The 18,045-nt window shown below is 40.8% G+C and overlaps 1 long non-coding RNA gene across 2 annotated transcripts; it reads left to right on the forward strand.

Moving 5' to 3' along the window:
• The first annotated feature begins 10,391 nt into the window (after window positions 1-10,391).
• LOC150041271 (uncharacterized) lies at window positions 10,392-17,873 on the forward strand. 2 transcript variants are annotated; one of them, XR_016533884.1, is made up of 3 exons: window positions 10,392-10,462; window positions 13,341-13,436; window positions 17,644-17,873. It is a non-coding gene; the product is annotated as an uncharacterized LOC150041271 (long non-coding RNA). The 2 variants fall into 2 exon arrangements; XR_016533883.1 differs by having other exon boundaries at window positions 10,461-10,573.
• Window positions 17,874-18,045: the final 172 nt, after the last annotated feature.

Raw genomic sequence — 18,045 nt, forward strand, 5'->3', positions numbered from 1 at the left:
TGTTTTGTTTTGCGTTTAACATCTTATGAAACTTCAGTTGCGATATTTGACTTATAAAGTTGTTTCTTTTTGTAACTTCCTAAAATCAGAATATTGTCCATTTGCATGGAAAGATGTACATTATATATTGTGAAGTGAAAAAAGCAATTTTCAAAGGTATATATAGTATCTCATTTTGTAAAGACACATATATTTATATGTTAATATGAAAAGAAAAAACAAAGTATATAAGTAAAAAGCTTAACACTTGCTATCTGTGTAGTAAGAAAATAGATGAATCTTTTTTTATTTTCTGCCTTATCTGAATTCTCATTTTTCCATACACAATATAATGAAAAATGTGAAGCAATGTTGAAAGAAAAACATGTTAATCAGCCTATACAGATGTGACCACTAATAAATATTTGTCAATCCATAAAAAAAGAAATGTGAATCCCTGTTCCTTCTGAATATCCTAAGTAAAGATAGAAATTATACATTTATTATGAGTCATATTTTCTCATTTAAATAAGAATAAAACTTGCCTTACAGTGCTGCTGTGGAACCAAATGAGGTAAAGATACTGTGAACTGTTAATTCCTTCATCTGCTCATAGAGGACCCCATTTCCTACAGATTTCCTTCAAATACACAAGATAGTACACAAAGGGAGACTATTCATGCCAATATTTCTTGTGAGATTCTAGATGGGTACGGCACTATTTCTGTCTTACTGTGCTCTGGGATACTACAATAGCTGTCAGGCATAGCTGCCTATTCTCCAAAGTCTTCCTCCTTCCACTGGCCCCCATAGCTGCTGATATACTCAAAGTGAAAAACCTTACTGATTTGTCTGTAGTCCCTGGTGAGCCACAGCTGCACTATAACTTCAGCAGGCATGTGCAGGACGACACTGTCTTTTCTAGTTTTAATATTATACATACCCAGGTATATAATATCCCAGTGATGGGTGGACCCTCAATGTCTTCAAAAATGCTTACCAGAATAAATCCTTTCTATTCCTCCTCACTTAAAGTCTCTCTTTTTAAATTATGATTCATCCTGAGTGCCAAGATTGCTTGCCCAAGTCAGTGTAACAATTATGCTTTTATGGCCAGGAGTTTGGCCTAGTGGTAGAGTGCTTGCCTAGCATGCACGAAGACCTGGGTTCGATTCCTTCAAACCACATACATAGAAAACAGCCAGAAATGGTGCTGAGCCTCAAGTGGTAGAGCTCTAGCCTTGAGAAAGTCCAAGGACAATGCTTAGGCCCTGAGCTCAAGCCTAGGACTGGCAAAAAAAGAATTATGCTTTTAAATTTCAAAAGGAACCCCATGGGAGTTCAACATTCAAATTACTTAAGTAGTTTTTGCATCAGTGTTTTTCTTGCAAAAATATAGAAAGCTAGGCTGTACCTCTAAATGCACACTAATGTTGCCTTTAAAAAGCATATTTTACTTGTTAGATTTATTTGCATGTGTGCCATGACATTCATCTGCGTGGGTATTTCAGGAACATATCCTGTGATGCTAATAACAGAAACTACCATTGGCAGATGGTGGGTGTCTCTGAGGTGAAGAGTAGCTGGGAGTGTGCTAGTGTCCCACAGGAAAGTCCAAACTATGCTGAGTGTGTGCTTTAGGTTTGTCTGGGTTCCAGAAAAGATGGCAACAGCCACAACCTGAAAAATGTCCCTATACAGAACAAATAGTGTTCTATTCAGCATAAAAGGATTAGTCTTCTCACCATAGGTCAGAAGCCATTTAATAGGAAGGCATGAGGGTAGCAGAGAAAGAACTTTTTTTGCCAGTCCTAGGGCTTGAATTCAGGGTCTATCCATTGTCCTTGAGCTTTCTCAAGGCTAGCACTCTACTACTTGAACCACAGCACCATTTCCAGCTTTTTCTGTGTTTATGGTACCAAAGAATGCAATCCAGGGTTTTATGCATGCTACCACTAGGCCACAATCCCAGCCCAAAGAAAGAACTTGTATTAGAATAAACTAGCTAACTAGAAAATGGCTTGTCATCCTCAAGGCCATGTTAAGAACAGACTTTTACATGGAATTTAAAGGAATGGATGTTTAGCCACAGATGGAAGAGTTCCAGAAAAATCACTCTTCCTATTTTGAAGAGGTGATTCCTTTCTTTATGTACATTTTGGTGTTATCTGAAGGACTGCAGATGTTCTGCATTCTGCAAATCTAAAGGAAGGTTATGGAGTAGTAGGTCTTATGACTAATATTCTCTTTTTTCCTTTTTCTTGCAATAGCAGACACTAGCAGATACTATATTAATCATCCAGATGCAGCTTTTTATTTTAAAATTTTAAGAAATGGTAAAGAAAACAAATTGAGTTTCTAAAGGACAATTTTCAAAAGTCAAGTTAACCCACTGAGCAGCTTCATTTCTAAAAGAAGCTTCCCTCAGCATGGGGAAAAGGGTGGAGTCACAGCATCCTACAGCTGCAAGGGATCTCCTTCATAGTCCTACTACAGCCTCATCTACCTTTAAGGGACCTAAATGGGAACAAGAGCAGGGACAGGAGGCTCCTGGGGCTCCAGAGCTCCAAGCACATCATCAGTGACATTCTGGGTCCTGTCCTGTTCCTCCTAGCCTGTTTCTGTCTCCTTTCAGCTCTGGTCACATCAGCTTATGTGTTTCCAGAAAGTCATAATCCAGTTTTTCTCAGAGCCTCTTCCTTGTTTTCCTGGACACATGAAGAATGTGTGTGTGTGCGCTCGTGTGTGTGTGTGTGTGTGTGTGTGTGTGTGTGTGTGTTTATGTAGGCCCAGAAGCTGGAAAGAGAAGGCTGTTGCTCCTGCATTTCTCACCTGGAGATTTTCCCTGGGGTAGGAATGGGAGGCAACCAGAAGAACCACTAGCAGGATGGGATTGCTGCCATTAATGCCATTAGGAAAGAATGCAGAGGGGGCAAGAGAGGGCACCCTGAGCTAGGGAGGACAAAACTCTAGGCAGATAGGCTCTGTCAAGTGAAAACAAGGGCAGTTAGAGGGAGGAGGGGAAGCTATGTTCTGGCCACCGGAACAGTAACACATGAACTAGAAACCCACCCTAAGCTTCCTCAGATTCCCAAGAGAAAGCCACAGGCCTGGAGACTGTTGCCATGGCAGCAGCTATCCAGTGCTCACAGCCTTCTTACTTTCTGCTTGGCTGCACTGTGTGCCTTTCTGATGCATTCAGCTTCTGCTTTCCACCAAGGAGGGTTGACGTGGCTCAACATGGCTGGATGGAAATGGTCTTCACCAGAAGACCCCTGCGGTGTACTCTAAAAACTGTTAGAAAGTGAGACATAGGGACCAGTGTTTTCCTGAATTATATAGGGTAGTTATGGAGGATAGAAGGAATAGCTGTGAGTTCACAGATATAAATTCCAAGACCAAATTTTCTGGCTTGTTACACAAATTTGGCAGATTATTTAATATCTGTGTTGTTTTTCATCTGTGAGATTAAAAACTGATTTAAAGAACTATGTTCTGGGTAAAGGGCATGCTTAGCACAAGTGGTCAAGGGGAGAGGGAGAGAAAAAGGAAAAAAGAGAAAGAGGGACAGTTTTGTCTTTGAGTCTAATGTGAATTTAAGCATACATAAGAATAATTTGGAAATTGATTCAACTCGGTATTGGTTGATTATTATGAAAGTAGCGAATATGCAATGCAAACTATATTAAATAGATGCCAATGCAAATGACTGAATGTAGCAACCTGCTGTGTGCCTTTGTATGCCACCATGCTCTTTAGATCAGAGAAATTATTTAAAAAAAATAACATTTGTGTGGTTCTGGGGATCAAGTCCTCATGCATGGTAGGCAAACACGGACACTGAGATACATCCCTTAATCCTGGATTTCATGCTTTTAAAACTCTTTATTCTTAAGAGGTCACAGAAAGCACTTTGGTCTATTCTAAAAGGCAATATATCTACTACCTAATAAATAATTTCATCCAGCCTCATATTCAGACTCTTGGCCCTGGCCTTCTTTTTGTTGCAAGATTTGAAGTGTCTCTCCTCTGTATTTTTCCTACAGGGAAGAAGTTTTCAATGCGTGTCAGTTTGCAGGTTTTTTCTTTGTGTTAAATTTGGCCACAATTATTTACTTCTATGTGTGTGTGTATGGGGGGTGTCTTCTCCCCCACATTCAGTGTAGCAGAGGAAATGCCCTAGAGCATTTAGAGTGGGTGGAAAGAAATCAATACACATATATGGATACATGGAAGAAAATGGGGGAAAAGGTAAAAAATATCCCAAAAGAAGGAGATCTGTATACCCTTATGCCAACGTTGAGGCCAGATGCACAAACTAAGCAATGCATTTGTGATATGCTGCCAGAGTCTCTTTTCCACTGGTCTGTGGGAACTATTTAGTTCCTCCACCAGAAGGAAGGTGGTAGCACAGAAGTGGTTACTAATGGCTCTCAGTAGGTATAGTCTATTTAAAATATTCCAAAGAACAAATACTTTGTCAGTAATGCTGACTGGGTTGTCTCTTCCAGCTGTAACAGGAAAAATGGATATCAGAGCTTAGAATCTGTGTCTCAGCCTAAATTCTGAAAAGCCCTGAATGTCAAGGCCTTTGAGAAAAGAAGGAAACAAAGTTAATTTAACCATTTACTTGTCTGGTTTTTCTTTTCTATTTTAACATTTTAACTACTGATTTCAATCTACATTGATTAGACAGTGTCTTCTCTAAATTCATATTGGCCTGGTAATCATCTATATTTCACAACTGTTGAGGGAAGACATGGAATGTCCTGCTGGCCTACCTTAACACTCACTCTGGTACATAGCGAGCATGCAGTAATGGTGAGAGTCCCAGAAATTTTTAGAGAATGAGTACTGTTTCCTTGTGGCTGGATTTTATGTCTCTTTCTTTATGACATATTCTATTGGACATAAAACAAATTTCATAAATCAAATCAATATGGGTACCTTCTTTTTCTCTTTCCCTTCCATCCTTCTTCCCTCCATCCCTCCCTCCCTCGCTTCCTTCTTTCTTTCTTATCCTGGGGTTTGCAGTCAGGGCTTTGTGCTTGCTAGGTTTGCCTGCTCATAGGTAGCTGCACTCTACAACTTGAACCACATCTCTCTTGCCCCAGAATGTTTTTTGCCAGTCCTGGGGCTTGAACTCAGGACCTGGGCACTGTCCTTGAACTTTCTGAAGGCTAGTGCTCTACCACTTGAGTTACAGCACCACTTGTGGCTTTTTCGGTTTATGTGGCACTGAGGAATTGAACTCTGGTCTTTGTGCATGCCAGACAAGCCCTATAACACTAGGCTACACTCCCGGGCTCGTCCAGTTTAATTTGCTCGTTATTTTCTGCCTGGATTGGCTTTCAACTGTGATCCTTCAGAGTTTAGCCTCCTGCATGAGCTACTGGCATTTGGATATGGCTGCTTTTTATTGAATGACTAAAATATGAAACTCTATCATACCAAACACAAGATAATTTTAAAAGTTACAGAAACAAAAGAAGTACTTGCCAGGGTTTAGGATGGAGCTTAGTATTGCCTACCATGTGCAAGACCTTAGATTTGATCCTCCACACTATAAATCAAACAAAAACAATGTTGGCCAACTAATCATATATTTATGTTAAATTTTTAAATTTATTTTTATTGTAATTAATAGAAGGGTTACAGTTATATTCGCCAGATAGAAGTTGCATTACTTCACATACATTGTTACCCCTTCTCATGTTTTTGTCCCCATTTCCCTCCCCTACCCCTCCCCTCTTCTCTTTCCTATTTCAAATAAGCAAATAATTGTATATACACTATACCAGATAACAAGATAAGATACTGTATCAATGAGTTTCTGTTAGATTTGTAAGCAATAACTAATCCATGACTATGTATAGGTGAGGTTTTTTTTATGGGGGGGCGGTGAAGAATGACTTAAACTGGAAACACTTTTCTCCCTGACAACCATGTTTTAGAATGGCCCTTGATTTATATGTAGCTGAATCAGCTCCCCTATCCTTCCCCCTCTCCAAACACACCCTGCTACTCTAAAAGAGATAAGCTGTGAACTGAGGGCCATTAAAAACCCCATTCCTATAATTCAAGATAAGAATCCATCTCTGCACAAAAAGCCACTTTCAAGTTTCCCATCCTACCTGCTTTCCTATGACAACTACCCTAGACCCCTGCCCTGCCTGACGTCACTCTCTCTGCCTAATAAAGAGATCTTAGTTGTAAGGGACTTTAGCCATTTCTTCTCCAGCTGGGTTGAAGAAGACATGGACACCCTTCTCAGGTTCTTCAGTCCAATAAAACCTGTTTGGGCTGTGAGTTTGTCTTTCTGATTTTTTACCTCTTTCATACTCCTAGTACTTGATATATTTCCTTAGAGAGTTCAGTAGCAGAATATAGATACGTAGAAGTGAAAAAAAAAACATTTGCATGATTGCAGGTAATTGAGAGATGAATTCAGTTTGAAACTAATGAAGCTTAACCTTCAGGATCATTAATTTGTACAGACACCACCCAAGGCATCCAGGAAGATTGTGGAAGGCAAAATTCTAAAGTGATCTCCAGTAGTATTTGCATGTATATGATTTCTCCCCTTTTTTGTAGATGGAACTTAATTACATATATTACTGCCATAATTATGCTATAGTATTTAACTAGAGAGATTTTGCAGCTAAAGATTCCAATAAATGAATTAATCAAAAGTGAAATTACTTGTATTGGCATTGGTCCGTAAGTCAGAGAGATTTGAAGAATAAAAGAGATTCAAAGTGAGAAAGATTTTCTCCTTTGCTGGCTTTGAAGATAAATGGGAACATGTGTCAAGGTATGTGAGTTATGTCTAGGAGTTGAGAATGACTCCTGGTAACAGCCAGAAGGAAAGGAAGGGGCTGGGAGCATAGCCTAGTGGTAGAGTGCTCGCCTAGCATGCACAAAGCCATGGGTTCAATTCCTCACTTCCATATACACAGAAAAAGCCAGAAGTGGCACTGTGGCTCAAGTGGCAGAACACTAGCCTTGAGCAGAAAGTGTCCAAGGGCAGTGCCCAGGCCCTGAGTTCAAGCCCCAGGACTGGCAAAAAAAGGGGAAAGTAGGATGTCAGTCCTATTAACATGGATTTCAGTTCTGCCACAGAAAAAAGACTTCAAGCTCCAGATGCACCTTTACAGATTGTCTTCAACTTTATAACACTTTGAGAAGAAAGCCTGATCACACCATGACTAGACTTCTAACTTGCTCAGATGTGAGCCAAATAAGTGGGAGTTATTTTAAGACTTTATGTTTGTGATATTCTGTCACTACAAAACTGACATATGGGTCATAGCTATGTCACAAATATTTTGTAGAATTAGCAAAAGTGGGAATATTGATCCCAATTCACGACTGCTGTCTATTCTGACTTCCTGTTCTATTGTTGGTAAGATGGATGTGGGCATGTTGTTCGACAAGAGGAACTTGATTTGAAATTGCATTTAGTTTAGGCTTGGTTAGATAATTTATTCATGGATCTTTTCCATATATTATTAACTACAAGTAAGAGTAAACACAGGGTAGTAAAAAAAAGCCCTAATATTCAAACTAAGATTATTCACCTCCAATGCTATAGAACCTGCCTGCTATACTATACTGGCTTTCATAGGCATAAGTAAACAATCAACAAGTCTTATACTACAGTTTTTTTGGCCAGTCCTGGGGCTTGAACTCAGGGCCTGAGCACTGTCCTTGAGCTTTCTCAAGGATAGCCACTAGAGCCACAGAACCACTTCAGGCTTTTTTTAATGTATGTGGTACTGAGGAATTCAACTCAGGGCTTTGTGCATGCTAGGCAAGCACTCTACCACCAGCTCACACTCCCAGCCTTATACCACAATTTAAAAGCATGATGATCTATCATTGCCTCTTGCAAGAATTTGAAGGGTACTCAAAGTACTCCCCACTTCCTTGATTCCAATATAATGTTTTAGCTTTAGTTCTCCCTACTGCCAAACAAGTACCACATGATTTATCAAAAATAGATTCTACCATAATTTTTGCCAATTATGGATGTGGATTTGCTCAGTCATCTATATGGGTTTATATGTTTCTTTCTTGGTGGTTTGGCATGAAATAATCATATTACACAAGTTATCAAAATCAAAATATTCACCAGGTGATGGTGGTTCAAACCTAGTTACTCAAAAAGCTGTGGATCACAGTTTGAAGCCAGCCTGGGCAGAAAGATCTGTGAGATTCTTATATCCAATAAACTAATCAGAAAAAGCCAGAAGTGGTGATGTAGCTCAAGAGATAGTGGTAGCCTTGAGCACAAAAAGGCTCAGGCACAGTGCCCAGGCCCTGAGTTCAACCTCCAAGACTAGCAAAAAAAAATAGATCAGAGTAGCTGGGCACCGGATTCCAGTGGCTCATGCCTATAATCCTAGCTACTCAGGAAGCTGAGATTTGGATCGCCATTCAAAGCCAGCCCAGGCACAAAAGTCCATGAAACTCTTATCTCTAATTATCCACCAAAAACTGGAAGTGGTACTGTAGCTCAGATGGTAGAGTGCTAGCCTTGAGATGAAGAGCTCAGGGACAGAACCCAGGCCCAGAGTTCAAGCCCCACAACTGACAAAAAAAGATCAAAATACATTACTACGATGAGGGCATTGATATCAGACTGATTTATGAGTATTAAGGAGATATGATTCCTGGCTGGGTATATAGGTCAGTGATAGAGCTATACGACTTGAGCCACAGTACCCTTCCAGATTTTTCTATGTATGTGGCACCAAGGAATCAAACCTGTGTCTTTGTGCATGCTAGGCAAGCACTCTACCATTAAACCAAACTTCTGGTCCTGTTCTAATTTTTTTGCCAGTCCTGGGCTTGAGCTCAGGGCCTGAGCACTGTCCTTGGACTTTCTCAAGGCTAGAACTCTACCACTTGAGCCTCAGCACCACTTATGGCTTTTTCTATATACGTGGTACCAAGGAATCAAACCCAGGTCTTCGTGCATGCTAGGCAAGCACTTTAACCACTAGGCCAAACTCCTGGCCCCCTGTTCTAATTTTTTATTAGAAGTAAATGCTAACTCAGATATCTAGTCACCTGCATTGCCCATACCTTTCAAATATAGGCAGCATTTTAAAAGGGCCCCTGAATTGCAAATTTTATGCCCCTCAATCTCTTCCTGAGGAAGTAAGGAGTAGAAGCTTTTTAGTTGCAATTGGAAAGGGTTAATAGGGACATGCATGTGGCAGAGAACTAGAAACAACAATTACAAAGGTTCAATTAATAGAAGCTTTGAAGACTAGACCATTGCAACAAGATTTTTAAATTTTGGAAGTTTTTGGTCCCTCAGAACTATGGGAGTATGTGTCTATAACAGCTGACTTCATGGAAAAGCCTCTCACACATAAGAGCTCCTTATAAGGGAAGCTTCCAGCTGCTCTGTACAGTTCAAACTTCCAAAATAGTGACTGCTTAGAGGATCTATATTTGTATTATCACTGAGGAGGGAAAACAGGTGGTTGAGTTATTTGCTACTCACATGCACTTTTATCTTACTCTTACTTCTGAAAGGAAAATAGTCCTTTCCTGTTTTATAATGACAAACAATATTTAGGCTAATAATAATAACAGTAGTAACAATGACGACCACAAGGAACAGAGAAAACACTAAAAAAAAATTAATGAAAGTCTTACTCTCTGGTTTCATTTCCCGTGTTTGATTTCGGCATCTGAACAGGACTTCAAGTGAAGTGGCAGACTCTTAGGGTCTTGGAGGAAGGGAGGTGGGAATTATAGGGAGTAGGAGGGGGGAAAAGAAGATGTGGTTTATTTAGCCTAAACAGCAACCCTCACCAATAATCTGAGAAAAATAATTCCACGAAGGTAGAGTACACAGTGGCAAAGACAGAAAAGATTCACAAGTCCAAAAGAAGGGAGGGGCCAGCAAGCTCCTGTGGAAATGCTGTTGACTTAATTGGGGACCCGAGCTCACCGAACAAAGAGCTGACATGAATTTACATCTCTTTTCCCGCAGCACCTTCTTCCTATTTCCTTGGAAGCAGGCTGGTACGCTTCTGGCCACTAAACAGAAACAGAGGAGACTGCAGCCTGCTCCTGATCTAGAGGTTAGAATGAATAATGGATAGATCCTTAGAGACAGGCAAAGATGAGGAGGATACGGACTAGGGTAGCATTCCTAGTCGCTTTCCTACTCAAACCCTGATCCATATTCAGGCAAAATGGTGGACTTGAGGGAGGGATCTGGGAAATGGGGGCTGCAGTTAGGTTTGGATGCTGTCTCCTTATTGCACTGAAAACAAGCTGGATTTTGCCTCACAGAAGGAGGAGGGAGGAAGGAGGAGGAGGAGGGAGGAGGCAGGAGGGAAGAAGGAGGAGGGCGGAGGGAGGAGGAAGGAGGGAGGAGGGAGGAAGAGGAGGATCCCGGGTTCTCTTGCAGGTTAGGGTTAGACACGGAACCACCTGCAAACCCCTGGAAAGGAAAAGAGTGAGTAAAACCGGAGCTGCATTTCTCACACCACGACCACGCCCTCTGTCCATTTTGATTCAGAAAATGGTGGGCAAGTGAGAATGTTGGGAGAGCGGAGTCAAATCATGGGTGGGTGCCAGCTTCCTATTGCTAAGAATGTGGGCATGGTAATCGAAAGATGGAGAAAGAGGTATAGGTGGATACGAGAGTGGGTGGTGCCTGTAGCTCCCAGCAGTGGTGGCAGGAAACACCTTAGAGGATCAGCTCTCTGAGACTACATTCCCTACAATCCTTCCTTGCTTCTTTAGTCCTTTCAGAGAAAAATCAATGGCTTACACTAGAGGAGTATGTCCAGCTCACACGTGCCAAGTATATACATTAGTGAAGGTCAAGGTTGACTAGGGCTCTGCTCTCATGGTCTCTTAGGACTCAGGATAACAGAAGTTTCACAGCCTGTATTATTACTGATGACAGTGGCAGCAGGAGAAATCATGAAAATCTCTTACCCACTATACAATAGTCTAGAAATAGCATGTTCTTGTTGCTCACAGAATAGCTCAAACTAAGCAAATAGCACGTCATTTAACAGCAAAGGCTGGGAAGGAGAGGAACTAGAAAACATAATTTTCTTTTTAGAAGTGAGTGTAAACTACAAAGTGAGAAAAAGGAACCAAGAGATTATTCAAAGTATCCAAGGGTAAATACTTCTGTAAAAACAAAACAAAGCCAGGTTCTGGTAGCTCAAGCCTATATACTCTTAGCTACTCAGGAGCCTAAGATTGAAAGATTATTGCTAGAAGCCAACCTGGGCAGGAAAGTTTGAGACTTTTTTTTTTTGCCAGTCCTGGGGTTTGAACTCAGGGCCTGGGTGCTGTCCCCAAGCTTCTTCTGCTCAAGGCTAGCATTCTACCACTTGAGCCATAGCACCATTTCCAGCTTTTTCTGTTTATGTGGTACTGAGGAATTGAACTCAGGGCTTCATGCATACTAGGTAAGCACTCTACTGCTAAGCCACATTCCCAGCCCCAAGCCTGAGACTCTTATCTCCAATTCACCACCAGAAAACTGGACGTGGTACTGTGGCTTCAAGTGTTGGAGTGTTAGCCTTGAGAGAAAAAAAAAAGCGCAGGGATAGTAGCCAGGTCCTGAGTTCAGGCCCCATAACAAACAAAAATAAAAATATTGATGACTGTGATAGGATAAAACTTGCTTCTTTTCTCTCTCTCTCTCTCTCTCTCTCTCTCTCTCTCTCTCTCTCTCTCTCTCTCTCTCTCTCTCTCTCTCTCTCTCTCTGCCATTCTTAGGGCTTGAACTCAGGGCCTGGTTTCTGCCCCTATGCTTTTGTTTTTGCCCTACAATTTTACAGCTCTATTACCAACTTTTGTAGTTAATTGGAGATAAATCACTTGGGTTTTTCCTGCCCAGGTTGGCTTTTAACCCTGATCCTCAGATTGCAGACTCATGAGTAGCTAGGATTATAAGCCAGAGCCAATAGCTCCTGGCTAGAATATATTACTTTTTATTTGTTTGTTTATTGAATTCTTTACTAGGTTCAACTTAAAGTAGAAGTGGCTGCTTCTTCCCTCAGAGCCTACTAAATGAAGTAGCGTCCAGAAATATTGGGACAAAAGAAAGTTAGCAAGCAGATAGGAACTTACCCATCCCTCTTGCATTCACCTTGCTCAGATTCCCAGGAGGAGCTGGGACATGCCCTGGCCTGTCTTGATGGTTCTGTGATGACTTAGTGCTATGTGATACAGAGCAACCTGTGTCTGAGTCAGCCTAGGTCCAGAAGCATAGAACTTGTAGAGGAGAAGCAAAGGAAGCTTGCAAAGGCATGTAATCCTGTAGCTCAGGAGAAAGGATCATTATATTTTTTAGCCATATACACAAAAATTTATGTACATATGTATTTATTTATTAATTTATTTTTGTATGTGTGCAGGTCCTGAGGATTGAATTCAGGGACTGAGTGTGCTCCACATTTGGCTTTTTGGAACCCCAATCCTCAGATCTGTTTCCTATGTAGCTAGGATTACAAGTGTGAGCCACCAGCTCTTGGCTTATTATCATTATTTTACTTCACAGTTAGTTGTGCATTTTAAAGTATGTTATCTCATTTAATTCTAGAAATTACTTAGCTAAGTCTCATATCCATAAACTAATTCAAATGACAAAAATTGAAGAGAACTCTGTTTTATGTGTGTGCTGATCTTGAGCTGGAAGTCAGGGCCTGGGCTCTATTTCTGACCTTTTTTGCTCAAGATTAGTATACTACCACTTGAGACACATATCTACTTCCAGCTATTTTGGATTGGCTTCAAACTGTGATTCATAGATATATCTTAGCCTTCTGAAGAGCAGGATTACAAGTGTAAGCCACTGGTGTCTGGCCCAAACCAATCTTAGCAAACTACATTATTCCATTTTCATACATGTACATATTTTTTTTTGATAGTCGTGGGCTTGAGCTCAGGGCCTGAGCACTGTCCTTGGACTTTCTCAAGGTTAGAACTCTACCACTTGAGCCTCAACACCATTTCTGGCTTTTTTCTATGCATGTGGTACCGAGGAATCGAACCTGGGTCTTCGTGCATGCTAGGCAAACACTCTACCACTAGGCCAAACTCCCGGCCCCGTACATAAAGTTGACTCTCTTTTTTTCTATTAACCTTTCCCCCTTCCACTTAGTGCACCCACTCCAGACAAGATCTGTTTTCCATTCCTGTCATTCATTTTGTTTAATGTTTACTGTTTTTTCAAAGTGATTCACCATGGTATTTCACATGTGCATACTTGAAATTAGATTGACAACTTTACTTACTGTCACTTTTTTCATCTCCACTACTGGTATTATCCAATAGCTTTCACTGAGTTTCATCTTTTTTTTTTTTAGTTGTGGGGTTTGATCTCTGGGCCTGGGTGATGTCCCTGAACTCTTCAGCTCAAGGCTACCGTTCCACCATGTTGAGCCACAGTGCCACTTCCATCAGTGAGTTTCACGTTGACCTCTACATTCACAGATGTGATGAATGTGTGTGTGTGTGTGTGTGTGTGTGTGTGTGTGTGTGTTTATGTGTGTGTTACTGGAGTTTGCAGTTTGAACTTAGGGCCTTGGGCTTACTATCATAGCATATTTCCACTTGAACCAAACCTCCAGCCATTTTTTAATCTTGGCTTTTTTTTTTGGTGGTCTTGGGGCTTGAACTCAGGCCTTGAGCATCATCTTTGTGCTTTTTTTTGCTCTAGGCTAGTGCTCAAGAACCTGGTAAGCCTGGAGAAACTGAACCCGATTCTCCAGACCAGAGGGTTGGATAGAGGCAACAGGAATAAAGGGTATAAAGACATGATGCCAGGTCAAACCATCAGCAACATATCCCTACCTAGTGTGGATAACACCTGTTGACAACAGGGCTCTCTTTAGGGTTTGGTGTCTGTTATAATCATAGGATGCTTGTACAATTAATGGGAATAAGGAATCATTGATAATATTGGAAGTAGATTTTCTATTAGCATGGTAATGTTCTTTTAAAAGTTACCCAAATACATGGTGTTTTTTTTACATGTTTAAGCATGTGAGCTAAGATTCCTATCTGTTTGGTAGGCCTCCCATTCATTTAACAAATATTCTGTTTTCTTTTGGGCTCTTTCATGCATATCACAGTCTATTTCACAACTGTCCCCTGAGAAGGAGCAGTCTTTATTCTTGGCATTACCAAGGGCCTGTTAGGTGGTACTCTAATAATTAAGCCACACTTCAGCCTGTTTTATTCTTATATTTCAGATAAATTATTATTTTTGGTTTTGTTTTGCCTGAGGCTGGCCTAAAATCATGATCTCCCCATTCACAACCTCCTACCTCTACCTGTCACTGAGATTAGAAATGTGAGTCTGGCCAGAGTCATTGAGAATTCAACTAGGAGTTAGGAGTGTTGCATAGTAGCAGAGTGCTTGCCTAGCATGCACAAAGCCTTGGGCTTGATTCCTTGGTACCAGCTGGAAGTGGTGCTATGATTCAAGTGGTAGAGCGCTAGCTTTGAAAAAGCTCAAAGATGAGGCCCAGGACTGGCAAAAAAATTAAACTAATTGGTTAGACCCTAGAGGTCAAGAGAATATACCGATGAGGGGGTCTCAAAGTTTGCACATATATTCATCCATGAGTCACCAATATAGAACTTGAATAATTTACGCCATTTGACCCTAAGTATTCACCTACCTGTAAATATTCACTAAGACACAATACCAAGATGTACTGTCTTCATTGAACAGAGATTTGAGCACTTGTTTATATTTTTGGTACTTAGGGATTTGAATTCAGGGCCTTGGGCTTGCTAGGCTGGCAAGATATTGCTGAGACATACCTCCAGTCCTGTTTTCTCACTGGTTATTTCTAGGATAGGATCTTCCTTGCTACTTGGGCTTCTTGTTGTTGCTAGGACACATACATGCACCACTGTGTCTAGCCTTCCTCCATAGAGACAGTTTTGAAGAGCTTTCTGCTTAAATTGGCCTAATACCATAATATTGCTAGTCTTAGCTTGTCATATACTTTGGATGACAGGTACATGCTACTGTGCTGAGCTATGGGTTGAGAAGTGTCTTGTTAACTTTCCTGCCTGGGTGGTCTTGAACTGCCATCTTTCACTTCTTGGCCTCTCAAGTAACTAGGATTTAAGGCAGGAGCCACCAGGTACCAGGCTCATTTGAGAAACTTCTATGTCTTATAGACCAGAGTTAGAGTTGTTAATTACATAATCAGTAAGGTACATGGAATTATCAACAAACCTATCCCTCCCCTCCGCCTTTTCTTTCTGTAGAGATTAGACCCAGGGCCTCACACATGCAGGGAAGCACTTTAACTACATCCTCATTCCCAAATCCCTTTCTTTACACTAGGTCTTTTCCTATTCCTGGTTTACTCAATTGAAACAGAGCAGAATTTGAGGAATAATAATCATTTACTGGGGGCTGGGAGCGTAGCCTAGTGGTAGAGTGCTTATCTAGCATACACAAAGTCCTGGGTTCAATTCCTCAGTGCTACATACACAGAAAAAGCCGAAAGTGGTGCTGGGCTCAAGTGGTACAGCACTAGCCTTAAGAAAGCTCAAAGACAGTGCCCAAGCCCAGGGTTGCCAAGCCCCAGGACTGGCAAAAAAATAAACATTTGCTGGGTTTAGTCCTTTATATAGTGGTATAAGTCACAATGCAGCTAGATCTGCTCTAATACTGTTGTCTAGGCACGAAAAAGAGTGTTCCTTGAGCAACCACTCCCATTTTTTTAGTCAGTTCTGGGCCTAGACACTGTCCCTGAGCTCTTCAGCTCAAGGCTATCGCTCTCCCACTTGAGCCACAGCACCACTTTGTTTTCTAGTGGTTAATTGGAGATGTGTCTCATGGACTTCTGTACCTGGGCTGACTTTGAACTATGATCCTCAGACGTCAGCCTCTTGAGTAGTGAGGATTATAGGCGTGAACCACCAGCATCCAGGGACCACTCCCATTCTTATTCTTGAGAGTGTGTATAGGTGTGTGTTTATAGTGGTAGAAGAAATATTTTATGTATTTATATTTAGGGTACATGAATCTGTTTACTCACCCTTCTTTTAAAAATTAGCCTGCTTGTATTTTTAGACTTATTCCTCTAGTCTTTGTGAAGAGAAAAAAAACAATTTTATACCTTATATCTTTTATATTTTTGGCATTTGTATTTTATGTTTGTGTATCACTATTCTGTTGTGTCATGTTTAATAACTTTTATCATCCTATTTTGCAATAGTTATTTAAAATATTTACATATAAGAACCTATCCAGGGATCTTGCCAATAATATAATATTTGAAAGGCCATCCTTGAGTCAAGATTACAAAAATCTCTTCTATTTTAAAGAAATAACTTGGTTTCATTTGTGAGTCCACTTAGAATGTATTTAGAATGCAATGCAAAAAAAAAATCTAACATTCTACTCAGAGGTATTCTTGAACTGGGGCTTTAACTCTGAGCCTGGGCACTAAATCTGAGCTTTTTCCCCCTCAAGGTTGACACTCTACTTGAACCACAGCTCCATTTGCTTTTTTATTTGTTAACTGGAGATGAGTCTCCTGAACTTTTCTGCCCTGTGGGGGAGGGGCTGGCCTCGAACTGTGACCCTCAGACCTTAGCTTCCTGAGTAGCGAGGATTAGAGTTGTGAGCCACCAATGCCTACCTCTTTAACTATTTTTCTTTTCTTTTTTTTGATATTGGGGTTTGAATTAAATACCTAGTGCTTGTTCAGCTGGTACTCTACCTTGAGCCACTCTCAGATCTGCTTTTTGCTGTTTATTTTTGCAGTCTTATAGTTTTCTGCCTGAGCTGCCTTTAAACCATCAGCTTGCTGAGTGACCAAGATTTCATGAGGCACTTGGCCTAGTTCTAAATATTTCTTGAACAACCTATTCATTTGCTGATTCAAATGTTCTAACACATGAAGAAAATGCATATACACATTTGCAGAGATTTTTGTTCTGTTCCTCCTATATATACTAGATGCCTAAAATAAAAAGATTTTAAAATGTACCATTCTAGGGCTGGAGATATAGGTCACATGGAGGTGGAGCACCAGCTAAAGGCCTGAGGTTAGTCTTTTATCAGCTCTCCTTTCCCCAGAGTACCCTTCTATAACAACTCCTTACCATTTTCAAAATTTCCCTATTTTTTTTTGCCAGTCCGGGCTTGGGCTCAGGGCCTGAACATTGTCCCTGGATTTTCTCAAGGCTAGGGCTCTACCACTTGAGCCATAGCACCACTTCTGGCTTTTTGCTACATATGTGGTACCAAGGAATCGAACCCAGGTCTTTGGGCATGCTAGGCAAGCACTCTACCACTAGGCCAAACGCCCGGCCCAAAATTTCCCTATTTTTATACTTGAATTTTTATCAGATGATTAATAAACTGGTTGGACTTCCTTTTTACATCAATTTTGGGGAAATATGTGTGTAATTCAAGGGATTTACAGCAAAATATTATTTTGGATGTGATTTTTTCCAGTTTATACCCTGTCCCTATCCATTTCCCTTCTTGCTCTGTGTATCTCAATCTTGCCAATACAAACCATATCAAAGGTATTTGTAGCTTTGAGGCAGAGATTGACCAAAATGAAACTGCAGGAGACGGGGGAGCAAGTGAAATCAGATACTTATTTCTACCTTGGCTTCACTTTACAGGATCGCTGAGCTGACTCCATTCTGAAGCTCACTGATGCTGTCAGACCTTTTTGCATGGAGCTGTATACCATATTGCACCAAGATTCTTCTTGCTTTGTCCTCGTCCTCCCATTCTCCCAAGGGAGAAGCAGTAATCTTACGTGAAGTATTAAGCTGGGTCCCTCCTGAATTCCTGGTGAAGTGCTAACTCTTAGTAACTGAGAATGGGACTGCACATAAAAAGCTTTACAGTTAAATTAAAATGAGGTAACTGGGGTAGACCCTACCCCAACGAATGGGTCTTAATCAGTAAAAAATTAGTACACAGCCAACTGTAGAAGACTGAAGAAAAAGGAGGTGCATGAGGCCTCAAAGAAACCAAACTCTTCCAATACCATAATATAACAGCTTGTAGAACTGTGT

The sequence above is a fragment of the Megascapheus bottae genome, chromosome X (assembly GCF_031878675.1).
Source record: "Megascapheus bottae isolate mThoBot1 chromosome X, mThoBot2.hap1, whole genome shotgun sequence".
In the NCBI taxonomy this organism is placed as follows: Eukaryota; Metazoa; Chordata; class Mammalia; order Rodentia; family Geomyidae; genus Megascapheus; species Megascapheus bottae.